The 13,505-nt window shown below is 35.5% G+C and overlaps 1 protein-coding gene across 1 annotated transcript in view; it reads left to right on the top strand.

Annotated features, from left to right (window-relative positions):
* The first annotated feature begins 5,926 nt into the window (after nt 1-5,926).
* The window catches only part of LOC139126480 (putative leucine-rich repeat-containing protein DDB_G0290503), a 31,401-nt gene continuing 23,822 nt past the window's right edge, over nt 5,927-13,505 (top strand). The window contains exon 1 of the mRNA XM_070692537.1: nt 5,927-6,259. The gene's annotated coding sequence lies outside the window, so the exon portion shown is untranslated. The remainder of the gene's footprint in view (nt 6,260-13,505) is intronic.

Consider the following 13,505-nt stretch of genomic DNA (forward strand, 5'->3'; position numbering starts at 1 on the left):
GATAGGATATTAGACCTTGAGATCGTGTACCTCATTTATTATGCACATATGTATTTCTTGGCTGGCCAATACAGCTAGAGGTCTGATCTTTTTTCCCGATTTAGAACCATAACTTAGACATGCCTCTTGTTTCAAATTGGGAACAATGATATAGACCTATGTGCCCATAGATCTCAACATATACACTCCAGTGATACTGCTTAATGACCACATTTCCCTGCCCCATCAAGACTAATACTCCTATTACAAGTGGGGACTATGTCATTGTCAATGACTTGTATTTATTTTGACTGACAGTGTCACCATCTTTTGTAAAATTTAGGATCAGTTATCTGAAGAAAATTTAACAGTTATGTTTTATTACCAATTTGCATTGTAAAAACAAAGTTAAATGGTCAGATTGTTTGAGTCTTATATTTGTCATTAGATTTGGGTCAAGTCTGTGATTTATAAATATTTGAATGGGCTGATCGTGATGATTTGTGTTCTGTTTTCATATGAAACATTAGAACGATCTGAACGCAATGGGTGTATATTATGTACACGATACAAGGGAGTGTCACCCAGAATTTAGCAGAAACTAACTCCCTGTTACTTGGACTCAAAGGTAATGTTTGCCATGAAAACCTTACCAGGGCTGCCAAATTATAAATAGCTTTGTATGAAATAGAACAGACACAAGAGAAACTGTTACACATGATTTTATTTGTTAAAAATTCACCGACTTGAACCAAGTCTGACTGGTTATGAGGTCTACGGAGAAGGTAATTTGGATATGAAGTTTGGGTATGCAGTTGGAAATATAGGTATGCAGTACGTTTCTTTTGAGAATGATCAGGTCATTTGTCGTAGATATCATCATTTTAGACAGTATGAATATTAAATTGTCGTTATTGATTTTACATACCTGAAGAAAAACTAAACTTGCAATGAACATGCTGTATGTCTCTATGGCAACACATATGTCAAACAAATCTCTAAAATCTTTCTTGGACATTCTGCCTTGCTCAAAACTGATCATGTAAGTGAAGATAATTGCTATGCACCAAATCAAGAACACAATTAAAATTTCAGGATTTATTCATCTTTCAAGTTGCAATATATTTTTGAAAGCCCCATAAAAGTATTTCTGACAATTTCATGGATATTGGGTATGGGATATATTGGTAAACAGCCAGGTAATCTGAAGTCAATTAGTGATAATTTTCCATTTATGTTCGTCCTTCAAAGCTCATATCTTTTGTTCAATGTGTATCTGAAAAGTCTGTTTAAACACTGGTGCAAAAATTCAGTGTTCTTGTTGACAAGCTTGTCAGTCCCTTTTAGCTTTATTGTCAACATTATAGAACCAATCAGATAATTTGTCATCCATCTGTCTGTTAACTCTATACTTTCCTCAGTAAAACTTCCTCATACTGGTTATGCATACTCCTTAACAATGATTTCACTCACTTGTTTGATGATCATGAACTTTGTGTTTTTAAAGTTTCAGAACCAATTATCCATCAGCTTTCAAATATTGTATGGTAGAGACACGTACCTTTCTTCAGATCTATTCGAATTATTACAAAACTTGTCCGACTGTTTTTAAATATAATGTGTAAATGTTAAGGAATACTTTAGATTTGTTCAATGAATATTTAAAACTTCAAAATGTAAATATTTATGGCCAATTTACACATTTTTTGTAATTTTTAATAGCTTTCAAAGTTTCAGTAATTTTTGAGATATCTTTTAAAGTTTCTGTTTGCATTTTTCAAGGGATGACTTCAAATTTGGTTTCTAGATTCCATGGCACAACTTTCTAGATTCCTTGGCACAACTTCCTAGATTTCTTGGCACAACTTTCTAGATTTCTTGGCACAACTTTCTAGATTCCTTGGCACAACTTCCTAGATTCCTTGGCACAACTTTCTAGATTCCTTGGCACAACTTCCTAGATTCCATGGCACAACTTTCTAGATTCCTTGGCACAACTTTCTAGATTCCTTGGCACAACTTTCTAGATTCCTTGGCACAACTTCCTAGATTCCATGGCACAACTTTCTAGATTCCTTGGCACAACTTCTAGATTCCTTGGCACAACTTCCTAGATTCCTTGGCACAACTTTCTAGATTCCTTGGCACAACTTCCTAGATTCCATGGCACAACTTTCTAGATTCCTTGGCACAACTTCCTAGATTCCATGGCACAACTTTCTAGATTCCTTGGCACAACTTCCTAGATTCCATGGCACAACTTCCTAGATTCCTTGGCACAACTTCCTAGATTCCTTGGCACAACTTTCTAGATTTCTTGGCACAAATTCATTCATATTTGTCCTGTTCATTGAATTTCCAAAAGTAAATTTCTGAGCTGATTTCCAATTTTTATTTAAAACATAATTCTTCTCTGAAACTCCTTTCTGCCAGCTTTCAAATTAAGTTTGTAAAGGCTGTTTGGCCTGCATTCAAACTGAGGTTTTGGTACTATGTACCAATGTAGTTTTTAAAATTGTTTTTAAATTTTTTTCAATTTTGAGAATACTGAGAAGTAATTGTATGGTCATTATTGAGCATTCTGTATGCAAGATTTCTTGAGTGCCAAATACACTCAAACAAATTATCTCATTGTTCTCTTTTGTAAGTCACTGGGGAGCTTTGATGGCTACTTAGCGTACTTGTTATTGTTTGAATGATTACTATTTATTTGGATGTTGACTTGCTAACTTCTAAATTCTGTAGTACATGCTGAGAAACTGGACAAATGGATTTGTACAATTTTGTAACAACATCAAGTTATAGCTTGCAAATATACACTTTACAATGCAAATATATAAATATTGACAATCAAAATAGCCTCCATTGAAATTTTAAAAGTTAACTCTAGAGTGCAATTTGTGCCAGTAGAAATTGCTATACAAGGTAGTTGTTGTTGTTGTTAATATTATTATTATTTTGTTATAGAAAAATATTACATATGCCTCAACTGATTCAATGCCATGATGTGCAAATACAGAAGACTTTACTGTTTAGGTTGAGGGTGTCTCAAAAGTAAAAGCTCAATCTTTTCTCCGGGAAACTTTAAAAAATTATCCTCCAAAATCATGAATGAAAATTTTGATTTACTGTGCAAAATTTTGTTACTGCAGAATCAAAATATATTGAATTTGAGAAAAGTTGAAATTCAAAATCTCTGCTGTCCAGATGTTAAACAATATGAAGAAAATGAAATTTTCATGTATATGAGACAGTGAAACTTCATTCTCTGAGAGCTTCAAAATGAACCCCACTAGTGATAGACCAGAAAAGTAGTGTAAAAATTTGAGTGTCTGAATATCTGTCCCTGAGGTGCATCAATTCTGTACCCTCAAGTCAATATGGGCTTCTGATAAAGTCTGCAATGTTCACTTATCAATGGTGCCCATTTATGATGTACTAGTATACAGTATATACTGGAACACAAGTAATATTGAAAAATGTAAATAAAAATCCAGCTAAAATGTGATATCTCGAATTGAGGTAAAAACCAAACTTGCCAAATGTATCCAATACAATATCTGTTTCTCAAGCCATTAAAGTTTGAGAACACAACAAAATAGATTTGTTGCACTTTGTAGAATCATAATGACTACAATCTTTAGAACAGTCTTAGTAACTGTAGTTATATTAGGTCATTCACAATACTGAAAATGGTTATATACATCTATGTAAATCTTCCATATAAATCTTTAAAAAGATATATTATCAGATTTTCATTTTCATTTTATTCTGTGATAGAAATTTTACAATGGTGACTTAGGCTTCCAGGTCTAACAGAAAGAACTTTGAAGAGAGTTTTTAGAAATGGCTGACAGTACTTAAGAAGTGTGTGTACCTGTTTTTCACGAGTGTACCTTACAAGATGATTGAACTTTGTAATTATAATTTTGATTTTCTTCCGCCCATAATCCAAGAACTTTTATTTCAAGATTAAAGATTATAACTTTTTCAGACTATTAGTCCTTTTTAAGTGTGATATTAATAAAATCTGTAAAGGAATAGATAGTATTTTATTAGAACCCTTTGAGGTGATTAAATTGCCTACAAGACATGCCCAGAATGACAATCGAAGTACATCTCAGATTGAGTAGAAAACAACTCCATGTTTGAATCAATAAAATCACTCAGTTAAAGTAAGGACAATCATTTTCATCTTCAACTTGGCTTCATTGATCAAAAGTATCCTTAATAAGTTCGATAGAGTGTTGGGTATGAAAAATTTAATTTGCATAACAATTGGTATGGGTATGTTGAAGAGATGTCTCATTGTCTGTCATGAACTTGTTTCTAAGAGGATTGATTATGAGTTTCAGAAAGTTTGCAATTTGATGTTGAAGAGCCAGAAGCTGGGTAACTTTTGATGCTTAATTCACAATTTTTGTTGTATACATCAATTGCAAGTTCGAGTGCACATTGAAATAACGACTTATACTTTAGCTTGCCATCATACCATCACTTCTTGTAAAATGTATTGTCCTTGTTTTACATTTGAATATTTGTCTTGACCAGAATAGACTTGTCAACAATAACAATACAGCTTTTTAATATATACAGGCTGAGCTGACACAACATGCTTTTGGGGTAGAACAAAAACCTTGTTGGCTTAATTGAGAGTGTTTTGGACACTGTTGGCCAAAGGGTCGAATGGTATCCAATGTCACCACAATGTCTGTCTGTGTGTCTGTCATTGTATGTTAAAACTTTTCCGTCCATCTGTAGACAGATTTTGTTCCAGTCAAAACTTGATAATCGTTGGTCAGAATGTCATGCAACTTTGTGAATAGCATAATCAGGGGAAGATCTAGATCTGATTAGACTTGGGAGGGCGTGGTCTGCATAATTAATTATCTTAGATGTATGTGCTGACAGTCTAGTGTATATTGTGCTGACAGTTTGGTGTATATCATATGCTCACTACTAACTCATCTGTATATTTAGTGACTTTCTGTAACTTTGTCACATCAAAAGTGAGTGTACTAATATGATCGTACATTGGTTACACTCAGATTAAGCTCAGTGTTCAAAGTTTAATGAGTGTTTGATATAATATATATTATATATATATATATATATATATATATATATATATATATATATATATATATATATATATATATATATATATATATATATATATACAAATTACTTCAAGTACAAAGTAATGATACCTGTTACTCTGTTTCTTAAGTTTCATGCATTCTGCAAGCTTCTGTTTGAAGATTACAGATTGCATGAAACTTAAGTAACAGATATCATGACTTTGTACTTGAAGTTGTTGACATGTCAGTTGTAAGATAGGAATTTCAAAGTGTCAAATTTAAAGTTTGAATACTGTATTTTGAATGAGTTATGAATGTATTCCACACTTTCTATGCTTAACCAGATGTCCAGAACTATTGAACAGAATTGGATGTCAATCATTAATATCAAAAAGAGAAAAACAGTAAATCAAAAAACTTTGATGGGTGTTTAGACTTGTCAGCCATCTAATTACATCTCCTGAGAAGCCATAGAGAGCTATTTCTACATCACTTTTGGTATATGTATATATCCCAAAGAGAGTTTATCTTATAAGGTGAATCAGCCATTTGCATCTCATTTGCATGTCATATGCCCGCCACTGCAGGTTGCAGTGGCGGGCATATCGACTACGGGATCAATAGATCGATCCGAAAATCGATCTACTTAGCAGACTACCCAGCTAAGGAGCGCCTGTGAGATATTTCTAATAATAGATGGTGTTTTCAAATTCGCTGTTGGTTAATTTACGAGAGTTTTTCAGAAGAGTAACTTTATGAATCCTATCACTTCTCAATACTGGTATATGTTAATCGAACCCGAAACCGAATCCGAAACTGAGTCCAACTTCTAGTCACGTGATTTGAATATGTATAAGGAAGGGTTGGTTAAGGTCACGTCACCTTCCTCTGTTAATATTAACTAGGTTTATGGTCGCATGAAGTGCCGACCAGGGAACAGAAACAAGTTGCGACATCACGCATGCACACATTTTAGCATTGTACCTTCCTGCTGCAGATATTGTACATTGGAGCAATAGTTCCTCAATCTAAGGCTAATTCCAGTGGTGGCTGTTTCGTGTATATTCAAACAACAAGACACGCATACTTGCAAACAGTAACATAGTTCACGGAGAACTCTGTGTGAAGTATTGAATAGCCAGTATTTCTGTCTACGAGTCGGATCTTGTTGGTGCGTCATTGGACTCTGTCCCTAGAAGGTGGGTATTTTACGTAAATAATCTGGGCTTAAGCTTAGTCCCTCCACATGGAAACCTGATAAATTTGCAACAACGTTATCGAGTGGATGTCGGAATTACGTAAAGATCGATCAGGTTGAAGTGTATTGTAGCTTTTTATGTAATATGCACCAGGAAATATCGCGCATTCCATAGGCGAAGAATTCATCGTGCAGTCCATTTTCAACTCGTGACCACTTGAAGAGCCGCCATATTTAATTTAAACTCAGCGTCATCTGCGGGTAGCCACAGCACAGTCACTCCACAATAAAGAGTGACCGTGGAAAAGAGTGACCATGCGCGGTCCCTCCACAACCGTGGGGTAGCCCTACGACTCGAGTGTGGCGAGAGTGTCCGGCTTTGGCCTGGGAGGCGGGGTAGCCAAAGCCGGACACTCTCGCCATACTCGTAGGGCTTAACCGTGGGGTAGCATATCTCCTAATCTGTGAGTAACCTCCATGCTTCTACCATTACATGATACAAGCAATCAGATGCGCAGCGTAAACGACTGGCGTGATAGTGGCAACAGCGTGAGACGGGGCCCAGACACTTCGCACCAGGTATCTACTAAGGGGAGAACCATTTGATTTTTTGGGGGGGGAGGGTATGGAGGAAGTGGGTATGGTCGCAAATTTTTTTTCCCTGTCAGAGTGACAGCAATTTTTTTTTCTACTGTCAGACCTGCATCAATTTTTTTTTCAAATGGAGTAGCAGTGCAAATTTTTTTTATTGGTCATCAAGTTTGTAATGCGTTGTATGTAGGGAGTCGTAATTATTTATGGCCTGAAACTCCGAAATTTCAAGTGACCCTCCCTCCCCCCTCACCAACCATGATGAATTTGAGTAACCTCCCTCTCAAACTCTGAAATTTTGACTGATCCCCCCACTGAGAAAAGTTAAATACCAATACATGTAATTGTAAAATTTACAAAATACAGCAACAGTAAAGACCTTTCAAATCCTGATGTACCCTGCTAGACTATCATCAGTTATCTCATGATGGTTCAAAAACGGTGAACCCATCAAAATGGAATTCAAAGTCACAATAAAATAAAGATATAATAGCTCACGCAGTATCTAACCATATAGTATATTGTTTAATTATGACAGGGTTTTCACTAGGATATCTGATAGGGCAGAATTTGAAAGTACAGGGGGAGAACGCGCGAGAGGCTTAGGAACTTTCCCCTATCTGGCATGGAAATTTTAAGATATTGATGTGTGCATAGGGGGGGTTCCCCTCTCGTATTGGAAATTTTGAGAAATTGATGTGTTTTATGGTGCAATCTGAGAGGAGTTTAAGTTTATTTTGCACTTGGTAAAACTGTTTAAAAATGACATTGAACACTGATATTTTTTACATTTTTTGCATGATCAGTGTTTGAGTCACAATATTCAACAACCAAACAATGACAATACAATTTATGAAAAACAGTTCTGTTTGCGAGAGACTGAAGACAAATGAATACAGGAATGGAAAATCTGTGACCTTCTTGTGTCATTTCTCCAGCTGCCAGCTGCCAGCTTCTAATGAAAAGCCTGAATATGGTATGTTAAATGGTCATTGAACTGAGGTAAATTAAAACATGTTTCTGTGATAATAAAGGATGAATTCACAACAGTTCAGTTTTGTAGATGTAAGTTCTCAGGGAAGATAATGTTATCTTTTGTGGTCAGAGAAACAAGGCTCACACATTGTATTTCATTATATTTGTTGTTCCTCAATTTTTCATTGTCAACTTGTACATCTTTCTATATATTTATATTGAGAGAATCATATATTGGTTTTAACACTAGTTTATTGACTCCAGTCTTGTGTTTTAAATTTTCACAATTTACAGAAGTCAGATAGTCCCCTTTAGATAGTGCCTATGCCATTGACATATTGCAACAGAAATCCTGAAATATGATTTCTTGGGTCAGAAAAGGGAAGGAAAACATTGAGTGTACTGAGGTGTAAAGTTAGACCTATGTAGTGCATGCTTATATCATAAGTGCTGGGAAAAAAAACATAAGAATTGCTTGTGGTAAAAACATTTGTGCCGCCTATGGCGGCGCGCCGGCAAAGAATACATGAGAATAAGGTTTCCAAATTTTGCTAATTTCTTGTGCATTGTGACAATTTTTTTTTTTCACTTCTGTCTGTTATGACAATTTTTTTTCTCAGGCCATGACAGGATCAATTTTTTTTCTTCTTCTATCTCACCTGGTAACAAATATTTTTTTTCTCAAAATCCTCCATCCCCCCCCCCCAGAAATCAAATGGTTCTCCCCTAAAGCGCGGGCTTCGGGTCGGGGGTTGCGGGCTGCAAGTTTCAGAATTATGGCTAGATGTCTAATATATGTAATATGGCATTTAGTATATAAGAAATAAAACCTTTAGAAGGTGTCTATTATCAATAATCATGATCAGGTCTATCGTACAGTATCCCTTTTCCTGCCAAGTCCATATTTCAACATCAGGTCAAGATGGTTAAAATTAATGAAACACAACATATTCCATATGGTGCATTTAAACATAATACTGTACATTTGAAGGCTGTTGATAACATAAATACTGTAAACTTGATTTTTTGGACTAAAGATGCTATAGCAGACCAAACCAAGTGGGTGAAAATACGTCATGTTTCTGAAAAAAAAATCAAAATCTGCTTAACTAAAAGCGGTGATAATTAGGGATATGAAATCACTTTTCTTTGTTGCCATGGATGTGAGTGAGAAATAATACCAGACTGACAAAAAAAATTGCGCCTCGGAAATATCGCCAGTTGTCACGGAATGAAAATTGTTACATTTCTAGTATCAGGCCATAGGAAGTAAATTCTTTGTAATGCATCCATTCACAATTTCCATTCTAGGGCAATACATGCAGAAAACTAAACAATGCCTACTTAGAAAAATACAATGTGTAAGAATAGTGTTGTCGTAAAAAAAGCGAAGAAGTTATGTGTATTTAAATGCCGTGTATTTTTCATGAAATCTTTAAAAAGTAAAAGACGTACAAGGGACTTAGTTTACATGTACTTTGCCATTTCGGTTCACCCGAGGTTGCGACCGCAGAGAACGACATTCCGCTACATTTTACGCGAGAATTTCAGCGGGGAAAAACACACCGGTGCGTTGACTTATTTTCAGGAATCAATCTAATAGGAATATTTTTGGATGAGTTTGTGTTCTTCGCCAGCTCTCAATAAATTGTGTATCTCCTAATATCATGAGCGAATTCTATTTGTGACTTGCACCTGCAGTATGATAGTCGCTCCATACATTTTATCTAGCGTGACTATGAAAAGTTTCCTAGGACTATAATCGTGTTCACCACAATAAAATAACTTTAAAAAGCATTGAAAACGATTTTGAAAATTGTGCTTTTATCGGAAGTGTGAGAAGGGTGTGGCATTCTATGAAAAAGTAACAAAGTATTAGGCGTGTTGAGTTTCAACAAACTGAAGCTCATCTCCCAGTTCATCTGTGTTGTCAACAATCCGAAATTTACTTTAAAACTATTCATTCTAATCATAACATAAAAAGTTAAAATAGCGAGTTGTTGTGAAATCTGTCTTGTGTTCATATTATTACTCACCCGTGTTCAGTCATTTCGAAAGCTTCGATAGGCAGTGCTATTCTGACGTTGGTGGCGCTTTAACAGAGGTAAACTCAAATAACGGCATTATTCAAGAAGTTCACGGCTTTTATTCCATAAATAAATACATAGATACTATTTTAGCAGTTATTCTACTAGTAATTAATAATACCAAAAAACCCACATTTTTTTTATGCCCGCAACCTGCAGCCCGCAAAATAGCACATCCGTTCGCACCAAAACCAGTTCGCCCCACACATCTTCGTCCCAAAACCATTTCGTACCAAAACCACCTCGTCCCAGTACTACCTCGTCCAACGCCACTTCGCCCCAAGTACCACATCGTACTAAAACCACTTCACCTAAAGTATAGTACCATCAACTCGTCCCAAAACAACGATGCTATTACCGGTATGTATCATGACGTTGTTTTCACCTGCAACTTGGAAGCATTTATGTGTCAGGACATTTTGGCTACCACAAACCATTTATTCTTACACAAAACCGTAAACTGTATATCAGAAAAAAGGAAACACACAAACCACTGTCACTGAATGCTACAACTCAGGTGCCGTGCTCAGAATTGCACGATGTCATTTTCTAAAAATGTGTACAATTTCAAGATTTCAGTCCTGGGATGATAGAAAGGTGATAACGATAGCAGTGATTGGTTATTTTCAGCTTTTAACGGTTAGCGATCAATGGCATTGTTTTGAGGGCAAAACGGTTTTAGGCGACATGACTTTTGGGGCGAAGTGGTTTTGGTGCAAAGTGTCTGGGAACCTGTGAGACATAGTTAGAGTACTGCACCACAAGAGGTATTAAAACCTCCCTGAATGTAGCATCGTGAACTTACAAGTTGAAGCGGAAGCCCTAGCTTGCGAGATAGTCATTGTTTAATCACATTATGGTGCATAAACAAGAAGTCCTTCTTGTAAAGGTGATCAGGTCGTTAAATGTCTATAGAGTACACTTTAACCTCACGTTTGGTATTTGTATATGTATATCAAAACACTAATATGGTCATTTTTTGTGGCACGGCATATTCTCGACCGTGGGCTATCCGAGTACTTGGGGATTCTTACGTCATTTTTGTGTCACAGCGCTGTGGGAAGTTCGAATTTTTCAACCACCAAAGCAATATTCAAAGTTTCAATAATACATAAATGACATAACTTTTAGCTCTGCTTTTTTCCACACAATATCTGTATCATTTGCTCTTCTGTATCGTCTGATCTCCCATTCACCTTGCTTGTATGCGTTTCACCTACTGACGTCACTCCGCGGCTGAGAATATGTCTATCTGTCTGTCTTTATATATGTATGTATGTATGTATGTATGTATATGCATACATGCATGCATGTCCGTCCACATCAAAAACTTGAACATCTCAGCATCCACCACCCTTTTCCTGCCAGACAGTATCTCTTCCCCATCAGCCAAGTCAGTAAAAAGCTGTATTGAGCCAAAAAATAACATATTTTCACACACTTGGCTTGGTCTGTTATAGCATCTTTAGTCCAAAAAAATCAAGTTTACAGTATTTATGTTTTCAACGGCTTTCAAATGTACAGTATTATGTTAAAATACACCGTATGATATGGAATATGTTGTGTTTATTAATTTTAGCTATCTTGACCTGATGGTGAAATATGGACTTGGCAGGAAAAGGGTTAAAGGTATTATATGTCACCTGTTCCAATTTGCCACACTTAATACCTGGAAAGAGAAAATCTAACCAATCACAGATTTTAAGTAGGTGGCTGCTTTTTAAAAACAGCACCATCACATGGGCATTTTGAATACCAAGGAATGCCCCTTTGACCATATATGGGCATATTACAGGTGACTGTATACCTTTATTTATTATTATTATATCTTTATTTTAGATTATAAAAATCCATAGCAAAACAACAATACATTTTAAAATATATGCTTACTCCAAATCCTCCACACTCTGTGATAACACTGATAAAGATAAAACACTCGCAACAAGTAGGTTACTTGAGAGATGGACTCTACTCAGAAAGCTAAGTGATTTTTTCCAAAGGATTTCATCAAAAGTTAAAATCAAAAGACTAACTAACATTGGCACTGTTACTCTGAATAAAAGAATTTTTAAAACCAGACAACTTACGAAAAACATGGGAATAAGCTCGTCTAACTGCATTAAACGTACATAAAGAAAACGTACTTCACAAGTAAGAACAATAAGGAATATCACAAAAGACAGAAAATAAGTGACATTTTACAGAAAAAGACGCAAATTTAAAATCACGAATTAATTATAGCATTGCCACGAATATAAAATTGCTGAGTCTGTGCCTGAATGTCCTCATATCCCTAAGGTCACATCATTATCCTTTAAAGGTGGAAATGAATTTGTTCAAAAAAATGTGTTAGTGTCAAAAATATGCAAATAAGGTAGAAAAGACAAATAAGCCTGCAAATTGCAGAAATTCTGTAAAATTTGTCAGATTAGGTTTAAACTTAACATGTTGGTTTTTTGATTGACCTTAGTTGACTTCCTTCAAACAAGTGGAATTCGCAAGATTGTATTTTTGGGGCATTTTTTCCAGTTTTTAGTCAAATATTTCTTTTTCTAAAACCACTCATCAGCAGTGTTGAATCAAGAGCAGGGCATTGTGGGATTAGTGCATTTCAGCACAAAATGATGCATTGGAAATTACCTAGTGCTTTAGCATGCACGCCAAGTCCATGGTTGTTCTTAATACATGAACATCGCTGTTTGGAGTGTTGTTACATTGTGCTAATGTGTTTCAACACAAACATTTGCGACTTTACAGTAAATATGAAATGTTAAATCACGATATTGTAATTTTGTATCAGGATATCACAAAACAATAGCTGTTATGAGTAAGCATGTGTACTTGACTGGGCCGATCAAGTTTCCACAAAAAATCAATAGCGCTGTTCACGGTTACAGGTTTGTTACTAAATATAGCTGTACGCGCGCGACATCGCACACGCAGCTTGAAATGCGGACAAATTTTATAAATGTTGCATACGTGGCCGTTTTTGCAGTTAGTACTCAGAGTCGTTAATATGTTTTTTAGTATTCATTGTTACACTAGCAGTCACCCACTGAGATGTATTTTCGTCGTTCTTGCATGCGTAATTTTCAAAAGCGTTATCTGAAAATGCGGACAAATATTTATTTTTGCATATTAATAAGAGAACAGTGACGTAAACTGTGAACGGCCCTATTCACTGTCACAGACAAGCTAAAGTGACATCTTTCATATCACAGTACAATAAATTACCCACAATGCTGTTTGATTTGTACCAACGACGTTAGTTTTCTTATAACTTTTTCAGTTCTGTATAAAAGCAATAATATGAAGTCTCACGATAATTGATTAATTATATTTATTAAAAGTACGTTGAAATATTGTAGTATAAATTTCAAAGAAACCATTAAATAACCATAAAAGTCACATTCTGCAGGTACTACAAATGTCACAGTTTTGGGAAGCAAGTTATGACCAACTGAAGGGGTCATTCTCTGAAAAAAAAATTAGCATGTAAATTTCTTTTGTCTTTCTATTTGGCAAAAATCAATATCCTTTTGTTTCATAAAACAGGTGCAACTAGTCTCCCTACTTTCCATTACTTTATTCTGT

The sequence above is a fragment of the Ptychodera flava genome (assembly GCF_041260155.1).
Source record: "Ptychodera flava strain L36383 chromosome 3 unlocalized genomic scaffold, AS_Pfla_20210202 Scaffold_27__1_contigs__length_13241970_pilon, whole genome shotgun sequence".
Lineage (NCBI taxonomy): Eukaryota > Metazoa > Hemichordata > Enteropneusta > Ptychoderidae > Ptychodera > Ptychodera flava.